The sequence below is a fragment of the Rhynchophorus ferrugineus genome, unplaced genomic scaffold, assembly GCF_030347505.1.
Source record: "Rhynchophorus ferrugineus isolate W39M unplaced genomic scaffold, kcgeb_rfMv2 rfM2, whole genome shotgun sequence".
Classification (NCBI taxonomy): Eukaryota; Metazoa; Arthropoda; class Insecta; order Coleoptera; family Curculionidae; genus Rhynchophorus; species Rhynchophorus ferrugineus.
Window position 1 is genome coordinate 43129475 of NW_027472581.1, and position 11411 is coordinate 43140885.

General features: G+C 34.9%; 1 long non-coding RNA gene across 1 annotated transcript; it reads right to left on the reverse strand.

The window, feature by feature from the left end:
* Positions 1 to 552: 552 nt before the first annotated feature.
* LOC143191242 (uncharacterized) lies at positions 553 to 6110 on the reverse strand. The gene is made up of 3 exons (XR_013004455.1): positions 5988 to 6110; positions 1457 to 2288; positions 553 to 614 (listed from the first exon to the last, which is right to left on the reverse strand). It is a non-coding gene; the product is annotated as an uncharacterized LOC143191242 (long non-coding RNA).
* Positions 6111 to 11411: the final 5301 nt, after the last annotated feature.

Genomic DNA, 11411 nt, shown 5'->3' on the forward strand with positions numbered 1-11411 from the left:
CAGTTTCGTGCTTTTACAGGTTTTTATTTGTAATTTTGATTATGTTACAAAAAACCTATACATTATTTTTTAACTACTATATATATCTACCTACTATATATAACTACCATATTTATCTACGTCGCATAAACGACACATTGTTTCCAGTCTATACAACAGTCGCTTCGTTTCAGGGTATCTTTAAAAATTGTTGTTAAAAGTGTTAGTCAGAGCATATAAAACGATCGGAACAAGCAATAATTGAAAGAGGCACTGTTTGTACGGTGGGTGTAAACAGAATTCCCATTTAGTATCTCCCTGTCCATAAAACGGGGATATTGTGGCCATGGTATGGCGTTATATTATGTTGCATATATTATATACAATCTCATTCTTTTCCCCTTTCTGTTTGTATAATAACCGTTTCTTTCTTCCAATAATTGTACTATTTTTGGAAGGAATTTGCAAGAGAACTAAAACCACTGATTGAAGAAATACCTGTTTATTGCGATATTAAACGATACATGTGATCGACGGGAGAATTGACAGGATATTAGTTTAGGTAAAGGAAGTACGGTAGCGCTGTGGAAGTGGTACTGCTACAAGGGGGTGGAGAAAATAAAAAGAGAGCGAGACTTCGTCGTCATGGTCTTTTATAGCCTAGAACTGCATGGTACCAATCCACCGACGTTGCCAACCTTTGAACTTGGTGTAGGTGAATGAGTGGTGTCCTGAAGGGTTGCAGCGGTCGCTACATCACTCCCCTCCTAGTGGAGCTGCCGTCGAACGTACCTCTATGTGGTGCAGGTTCCGGAGTACATCCTGAATTACACAATGAATCGCCTAGGAACTGCTTATGAGATGGGGATCCCAACCTGACCGAGGAGTTTTACGGAATCAGCTGCCATCGAAGTTGTAGCAGGATGTCGTTCGTCTTGGGGCGTTCCGATTTGTTTGAGTGTACCAATAAGTGTGGTGCCTTATGTGTCCCGTTTCGTGATGCAAGGGTGTTCATGTGTTGATGTTATGCATGATGGGCTTCTGTGGTTTTAATCTATCAGGCTAGTCTCGTGGGATAACGTCGACCATGTGATATTGATGGGTTCCATTCTTCGTGCTATCCTTCCATGCATATGTCAAGCACCCGTCGAGTGGTTTATGTTGAGCTGATTTACCTGTTACGCACTTTGATGACGTCGGGGTCACCAATTGTAGGAATATTTGTTTGGCCGGTCAGTCGGTCGGAAGGTGTAGCTGTCGATGCGATTGTTTGTCCGAACACTCACTACTATTTTTGGAAGAAATTTGCACGAGAACTAAAAACACTGATTGAAGAAATACTTGTTTATTGCGATATTAAACGATACATGTGGTCGACGGGAGAATTGACAGGATATTAGGTTAGGTAGAGAAAGTACAGTAGAGCTGTGAAAGTGGTAATATTACAAGGGGGTAGAGAAAGAAAAGACAGCGAGACTTTTTTTTCGTTTACTAGGTTGACCAGCTAGAACCAAATGGTCTTCGGCTGATATCGCTTCAGGTTCGGGAAATGGTTGTTTTGCGGGCGACAGAGACCTTGGATTACGACTGGGACTGTTGTAGTGTGTTTACTACCGGGGTTTGTGGACGGGTAGGGATTTTATCAAGATGTTGTCGTCTTCCAAGGTTCCTATGTAGAATCTCACACTGAGCATGTTTATGAAATCTTTCACAAACAGGATGCCTGATTCGAGATTTGTATTGACGTTCCGCATAAACCATGGGACTTTGATTAACGCACAGTCTTTTTTGGATGGGAACACTTGTAGTTGTTCAAGTTGTCTCTCCGAGAGGCAGATTGGACGGACTAGCATTTTATACAGCGTCGCTCTCCGTGGGATTGGAAGTTTGCTTTTTCTGCAGAGTAGTGGAAATAGTAGGCTGCACACGCCATTTCCTTTGCAAATGGTGTGTTGAATTTGAGCTGACCATTGGAATCTGCGGTCGAACTGGAGACCGAAGTATGAAACTTTCTGGAGCCATGGGATAGGGACTTTATCGATTTGGAGGCGATATGTAGCCGTCAGACTTTGTACCACGCTATCGCTTGGTCCAGTTGTACTTGGAGTCTATTGCGAATAGCTTCGGGACGGTAATCAGTTGTGAAGACAGCGGTATCGTCTGCGTAAAATGCTGAGAGCGAGACGTCGTCGTGGTGGTCTTTTATAACCGGGAACTGCATGGTACCAATGCACCGGCGTTGCCAACCTTTGAACTTGGTGTAGGTGAATGTGTGGTGGTCTAAAGGGTCGTACCGGTCACTACAGTTCCTATAAACATATGTTAATATAAATATGTTATAGAATGTTTAGTCAGATAAACGATATACGCATAATCGCTTTAAACTAAACCTGACCTACTTTCGCCGAATTGTCGTGTCTCTATATAACATAGAAAGTTTAACGTATGTTACGCCATCACATTAAAGATTACTCATAATGTGCTTTTGAATATAATTAATTATTATTTATCAATACAATTTTTTATACATGCACTAATTAAATAAATGTTTCTATCTAATATGCATTTTTCAATTTATTTAACTAACGAACTAGTATAATATTAGATAAGCTTTTAGTGCTGTGCACTTGAAAAGTTTTAATGAGTTTATTTTCTTACGAAAAACTGTTTTAAACCATTATGCTCCCAGTTATTTTCTCTGCCTATCTCGACCTATCCTCAGTTTGCCTAAACAAATTTACGTAGAAACAAAATGGAAAGCTATGATCGAACTAAAGTAGAGTCTTAAATTTGCTTTATTATGAATATTGGTTGAACAATCAATAAATATTTCTTGAAGTTCCTATTAAGTAAATTTTACCTACAAAATCAATCCAGAAAGTATTATTTTATATAATTTGTGATATAAATCAATATCAATGTTATTCTAGTTTTTTTGGTTTAATCCGATCGAATTTTAATAAATTAGGTGTCTTTATATATTCTAATACTTTTTTTGCTTGAAAAATTGATTTGATATATATTAATAAAAATATTTTCAATCATCTTTTATAACTTTTTCCCATCTTTTCAACATGTCGATACCGTGTAGAAAGAAGGACGTGGTAGCGATCCAATAATCATTAATAAATTTCTTCAGTTGTTCAGAAATTAATATTGGGTGCAACTAACCAACTTATGCTACATCGATATGAAAAAGTGGTAATCAGAAGGCTCCCTCTCGAGTGAGTACGTTGAGTGCGGCAGAACTTCTCAATTCAATCTTTAACAGTGTATCTTTTACAACTGTTACAACGTGTCGCTGAGTTTAAATCGTTGAAACATTACCATAAGTTTCTACAAGTGTTTGATAAATTTTTTACAACAAAAGTTATGAATTTTGAGCGTTTCCCTGATTTAAGTCGGTATATACATGTAAATAATTGTCAAGTCCATTGAAGTTATAGTTAGGTTATATTGTCCAACAGTTGTTTATTAGCATTTTCACCAATTGATTCAATATATATGAAAGCATTTAATATCTTTTGGTTCTTGTACTTCATTGCACATATTTAAATGACTGGTAGGATCACATATTAAATAACCAATTGAAAAAATAATAGTTAATCCTAAAATATTCGAATAATTTTCGTGTGAATAAAAATAGGCTAGATGACTATAATAAAGAATCACAAAAACATTGATAAGAATAAAATAAAAACAACATTATAAAAACACAACAGAAATAAAAACACAACATTTCAAAATTCGCCATGTTTAGTCAAAACACCAATCAGAAACGCTATGAAACATTAACGTCGATTACGGTTTCGTAACGATCATATCTGTATTCTAACGTTTAAACTTTTTAGTGCGCTTCGATTTTATTTGGATTAATTATCTATAATATCTATATGTCATAATTAAAAAATTGGTTTTGGCCAACTAAGGAGAGGAAAAGATAAATTAAAAAGTTAATCAGGAATTTATGAAAGCAAATAACTTAAATTTGCCAACAATCAATTCGATATGTCATAATTAAAAAATTGGTTTTGGGCAACTAAGGAGAGGAAAAGATAAATTAAAAAGTTAATCAGGAATTTATGAAAGCAAATAACTTAAACTTTAATATTATATCTATATGTCATAATTAAAAAATTGGTTTTGGGCAACTAAGGAGAGGAAAAGATAAATTAAAAAGTTAATCAGGAATTTATGAAAGCAAATAACTTAAATTTGCCAACAATCAATTCGTCGATAATGACTCTACTGTGTAACCGTAACTGAAATAATAATTTTAAAAAGAATACTAGAACTCTTACTTAATTGAGTGAGTATTCCAGAGTGAGAGCAAACCATCGAATGTGGTAGAGTATTGAGGAATATTAAGTCAGTATAACACTTGGCAATAAAATTAATAAATGGGGCCCGATAATAGCACAACTCACCACTATGAGAGCTAAGATAAATTAAAATTGTATCGACGGCAAATCTACTGAAAATAAATTATGACGTACTTTACAAAATCCGTGTTTAGACATGCTTTAACATATTCAGTTCTCCTATGAATTCTTAAAATAGATCTCTGCTTAGCTTCTTTTACTTTACTCGACTTGAGTGATATTAGGGTTCTGACTCTTCTGGTTCTGAGTGACATTATTGTCTGTATTCAAGTAATGTTTGAAACTTCAGTTTGCCATAACCATATATCAGGCTGTAAAAACTTGATAAAATCACGTTGTTCAATCAAATATATCATAATATATCACTTATCCTTAACCTGGTGAAGTCTAGGCCATCGAACTATTTGTTTTATAGGAAACCAGATATTTGATATTATGATATATGGTAATTTTTCGTAATCTAAACATGATGGGATTTCATTGACACTTATAGAAGGCTTAGATTTAATTAATATTTTCCTTTGCATTTTGAGACTATATGGTCGTTCGATATTGAACAGTGAATGTTCAGTGAGTTCAATTATGAACCTATTTTCTTCTGTCTAGTTGGCATTCGAATATTGTAGAAACATATACTTCACACTTATACGGCGAAATCAGTCATATCATATTATATATATTTTTCTATATTATTTGATAATTGAAAAAGGAATAAAATTATTAGGGACTTATATATACAATAAACAAAACAAATGAGGAATAACCTTATATGTTATCAACAGTGTTTATATCAGCATATAGTTTGCATAACATCAACAGTATTTGCAGTTTACTTGGATATTGCGTTAATTATGCTCTAGACATAATTAAAGGTACTTTAATTTTGTAAATATTTGAAAAAAAATTGTTTAAAATAATAAATATTTAGAAAATTAAAATGATCTTATTGTTGTGAATAATTTACCGATATTCAAACTATACTGGCTGGTTCCCGCCTTGTAAACTTTAATTACATTTTTCTGCCTTGGAACAAAATACACAACTTGTTTTGAGTTTTTGTCGATGTATATTTACAGTAAGGACCCTCACTTATACCATCGATACAAAGTAGAATATCTAGTTATAACACATAATTATTATAATAATGTTTCAATAAGACCTGTACCCTTGCATGTCCAGTGCGGCGAAAACTACTACGTCACACACAGATTCGAAGCGTTTAGCGTGCATTTAAAATTTATGTTCAATATTTATAGAGTATTTCAAACATCAAATTTTCTTTTACTTTTGTTATTTGCAGAAATAACTTTTATTTCGGGTAAAATAAATATGAAGAATTGTCATAAAATAGTTTTTCAAAAATACAAGTCATTTAGTCTATTGTATAGTGTATAGGGTTGTTAGTCGATATTGTTTTAATAAGGGCAAGTCGATATTGTTTTAACGGTGCCTGTTCAACCTGTTGAAAAAACTTCTATCATTTTTAATGATCAACGTTTAATACCAATCGATTTAAACGAACTATATAATTGACTGATTGATAATAATCTAGATTTTGGTATATATTTGTTTAATTTAATTTAATTACTTAGCGTAGCGCGTGAACTGCCAGCTTTAGCAACTTACGTAAAATCTCGAGAAACTTCCGTCGAAATAATGAATGAACAAAGATAGCATCGGACGAATTTTCTGTTGTCACGTGGCGTCAGATTACGTCATCGTCGACGAAACAGTCGCGAATTGGAACAATGGCAGGCGTGAACTATGTTTGTGCGCAAAACGTATTGGACGACTTTAATAGATGAGAATCGGGTTTAGGATATGCGTCAGCGATGTTTATGACAATTTACGATGATTTTATCACGAGATAAATATCGTTTTTTACTGTAGTACACCGAACTATTTTTTGGCAACTTTTTTATAATATAGTATTAATAGAGTATATCAAGGATAAGGTCTTAGGCGTTAAGGAAATAATATTTTAGTTATCGAAACTGTATTAGCTGGTTTCTTTAACAATATTGTTATCAACTTATTCAATGAACATCCACGATTTGATGGTGTGGAACACATTTTTTCTTGCACTTACAAAGAATATTTACTCACCCCCATAAGCGATCCTCTTGGTCTAAAGTCTATATATGCCCATTAATCAGATCGGATCGTTGTAAATGTTTCAGTCTATGAATACTCTTATTACTCACATGTAGCTGATTGGCAAGTGTATGGGGATGCATTGACACTATTCTGAAGTTCTTTACACTAACACTTTTAGTTACACTCGTTAGGGATTCTAGAAGGATCACTTCATTAGAAACGTAGTATGGAGCATCGGCTATAGATTTTGAATATTGATGATGTCTAATGTCTAAATGATGTCTATATTAGATTTGATAGAAGTGACATCATAGATGAATTCCATAGTATGTGTTTCCTTCAAGTTAGATGATATCTAATAAGGCTGATACCTTGATATACACCAAAATATTTGCATCCTCCGCCTAGGGTAGTTGGCAACTATTAATATTCATTGGTGGGCACACTTTTCTGCGCAATATTAATGTTACAAGAGTAATTTTATTTCATTGGATTGAATATGCTTCATTGGATTGATATGAATGATGGAAAGTCTTCAGGTATAATTGTATATTCGCAAGTGTGTTTGAAGTCTTCTTGATGTAAGTAAATTGCCTTGTGGAACCCCTGAATATATAAGTTTCAGTTTCATTTCACTGTGTTCATCATCTTACTGTATAATAAACTGCATACCATAAGATAATATTTCAGCAGTTGAAAGTGTAGCTCGGTGTGTCCTACTTTATTAAAAGCCAGATATATATCCAAGAATGCAGTCAAGCAATATTTTTTAACATTTAGGTCTGAGTGTATTTGGTTTACCAGTCTACCTATTTATTCTATAATTTCGTGCTTATTACTCAGCAGCAAATTGTTTCTTCAGGAATAATAGTTCCATTTGCAATTATTGTATTAAGTTTATTGATTCAAAAACTTTTAAGATTTGAAATACATTTCATTACATTTATTCCATCCATAAGATTAAACTCCAAACGAATATGAAAACAGGCCATTATGGTTGCTATTGAAGTTCTTTATATAATCTCTGAGTTGAGAAGTTTCTCAATAGATGGTACTAAATCAGGGACATAGCAACGGTTTTCGTGATGATTTGATTGAATAGCTGGGTAACCATATGTTGCACGCTCATGTATGGGAAATCCATGGAATCTACTTGTGTTACCTAGAGACAGGTTAATCAAAAATATTGTGAACTGATTACTGCTGAATTAAATTAAAATTGAAAATATATAATTAAAAATAATAAAAATTATTGTTAAAAATAAAGAATCATCTATGCTACCTACTTTATTTATAAATACAACTAACAACTTTGTAATTTACTCATTTGTTACAAACTTGAATATAATATTAATAAAATATAAAATTCAACATTTTATTTAATTTTTTAAATTTAATTCAGCAGTAATTTGTGCTTGATATCAGTCACGAATCAAGCCACACCAGATGAAAAGCCAAAACGCAATCTGATATGGAAACCGAAAACAAAGATACCCCAATAGCACAATCGACTCCAAACACCACCTTAACACGGGATAATTATTAAAATCATAGATGACCCTTTTCTAAATGGAAAATTCAACGATAAGAACAATCATTCAATCACTACAACTTCAAATGAAATAACTCAATGCTGATGTTATACGGAAGGATGGAAGGATAAAAGCCCTCCACGACAAGAACAAGGATGCTCCGGAGCTACGCGCACTGATACTGAAAATACAGGCCAGCAACTACGAACTCACCGAGAAAACGAATTATTAAAAGAATAAATCAGGTAAATTTAAAATAAAAAACAAACATGGGATAAAATGAACCAATAAACACAAAACTTCCTACAGGCCCCACAGAAGAGGAAAAGGAAGGTAAACTCTACCGTTTCCTAATGTAGCGAGGAGGACATGGGAAAACAACAAAATACCGAAACTACAAACACACCAACCAAGGCCAACCCAAAACCACAACATAAGGACGGAAGTATCTTGCCGATAGTACTCCGGGACAAAACCAAATGTATGGTACTCATGCGTATATTGAAAAACAGTACAATCGAATTTGGCAAGACGAGGACAAGATTCAAATGAGTGGTATTTTACCCAAAACGAATCGAAATCGATAACAGACGACCAAGTTAAGAAGAATTCCAGGAAAATGTATTCCCTATATCTCTCGTAAAGAGAGGGCGGACAAAAGCCAGAATCGCCATCCCACTCATCCAGGTCATAGTGCTCTGAGATAAGCACCAAATATTTAAAATTCAATACCTGCTGTAACTCTGGAACTGAGACAAACAGTTGAGTCCCAAAGAGGTACCTGGCTGCCGGCACAATGCTTGAACTGTCAGCTGTACGGACACTCTTCCAGGAACTGCCGAGCCCCACAAAAGTGCATGAAATACGCCAGTAACCATGAGTCCAGATCTTGTAAAAAATACAAAAAAATGCCAGCCAAGTCTTCCAACTGCAGAAAGCAGCATCCTGCCAACTTTATAGGGTGCGTAAAACGACCACTGCCAAAACGTCACGGACCGAAATCTCAACAAATCCTTGTACCAGTCAGCCAGCTAGCCCCACCAGTAACAAGAAACGCCGCAATCGAGGAAATCGCTCGCTAAAAAATCTAATAGTCAAATATCCTGCCTCATCGGTTAATTTAATCCGGAGCAAAACAATAATTAAAAAAACCATGACCAATTTCTCGTACTTCAAATTCCGCCACATTCAAATTTCCAACAGGCTGGATGCTAGGGCGGCAACGGTGAGACAGATTACCGCAAGCTTTATCCCAGGTAGAATGCCCCATCGGATACCCCCAGGAATGCTAGCCCTACATTATCGCCATTTTTGTGGCCAGAAAAGGTTTATGACCTCCCTCATAGCAATTCTTACGGTCACCTTCCAATTCGAGGTAATTTTGATACACAACGTTCACCTCATGTCATCTCCAATTTACTTCATGATCCCAAGTAGCCAGTTGGCTATCAATACGGGTTTTTGACCACCATCACAGATTTGTTTTACAAAAATATGGTACCTTTCTGTATTTTGCAGTCCTTACTCTTCTTTTCTTTTACAACAAGTAGCATCTTCCAAAATTGCGGAACTTTCCACTGCTATGTACATGACAGTAAAAACCCACATCTTCGCGTGCCATTATCAGTTTTTGTAGTATATAAGTGTATTCTTAACTTTAGCTTAAGTAGTTTAGTTTTATTTTAATTTGGGAAATATATAGTACCGTATTCGCCTCGTTTGTGTATCGACGCAAGTACAACAGAATGGTAATAATAAATTAATTTGTAAATTAATAATGTACTAAGCATATCTAATGTAGGATGTAATTAATTTCAAAAAAATGTAGTTGCGTAGTTTTGTACGGAAAATATATCGTAATAGAAAGCGGGTCAATAAAGTCATATAGCATTTTTCTCGGCTATATCTTTCTATTTAAGGTTAAGCGAGTCGGTGTCTCAACTACTTACCAGCGACCCCCCAAAGCCCCCACACCATTCTCCCGACCCAACCCCATCGTCGCCCGACCGCTTTCATGTCTACACGGCCCACTCGACAGGCAGGGCGCGTCTCATCCATAATCATCTCCGAGTCTTTTGTTCCTCATAATGATCCAGCGGAAAACGCGGACGCGGCGAAGCTGCTGCAGCTGGAGCAGGCGGTGGCCCCCCTCAGGCGAAGGGGGCTCTGAGTGTTGCCGGCCTTTTGTCTTCTTCACGTCACAGCCGTCAGATTAGGAGGCCGCCCGGTTCTTGTATGGCGTATTAATTTTGTGTCGAGATGTTTTGAACTTCCTTTGAAGCGATTTATAAGCTGACTGATAGGAGGAAAAGAGCGGGGGTCTGGGTTGATGCTGACAATGAGAGAGAATAGAAATTGATGACATAACCAAACGTTTACCTCAAAACGTATATAAAAATTTAAGTTTCTTCAGATAACATATGTTTTAAAGGTTGAATTAGTTGTCGATATTTTTTACGTAATGTTAAGTAACATATTGTATATTGTATATAACACCAATAACATGCTTTTTAAATATGCATCATAATATCGGATGTGTATAAATAATTACACGACAGAATCATTTTATGCAGTTTTTTTATATATGTTAGAGTCTGTTTTTTACAAACTAGGGTTTATCTGAACTGGATCTACTGGTTAATGTTTTCCCCGAAACACGGATCTCGGCATTAAGCGTACCGGCTGTAGAGTGATCAACTTAGAAACCGTGTCAAATGACATCCGGTCTTACCCAGCCTGGCTACTAGCATGAGGAATGATTTTTCTTATCGGAGTTTGCACTCTTGCCCTAAGGACAATCACAATTATAAATAATCATAAACATAAATTTGCAACCATGTCACAGCATGGTCCAAACCCACGATTATCGCAACACTAAGAGGACCAACTTGTCGGTCAAGATTGGCGGTACGTTTTTCCATGCTATGAATAAAATTATTCCTAGAACTCTCTTTTTGTGGTACGAAATCGATATTATTAACACTATCAATTAATATCCTTAAACTATAAGATTACACATACTGCTGGGAAAGTATTTAGGTTAACTACCAATACTCTGTATATTCTAAATTTGTATTTTGAGTATTATATCAAACTTTAAATTTTACGTTCAGCCAAGTTATTCCTAAAATAACTAAAAATTCAGGAAAATTAACATAGGGCTAATATGAGATGAGAGGGTATGAGATCATTGATACTATTAACAAAAATTCCTTTAAAATTAAGTGCAAAAATACACTAAACTTTTAAAATTAAGTATCAATTTTAAAATGTTTAAGAATGAATATATATAAGAATTTTTATCGATTGATCGATCAAAAAAACATCGGCCAAAATATCAATATTTTTTGAAAAAAATATCGATATATCGATATATTTTCGGCATCTCTAAATGGTATTATTACTATTGCCGTAAAAACTG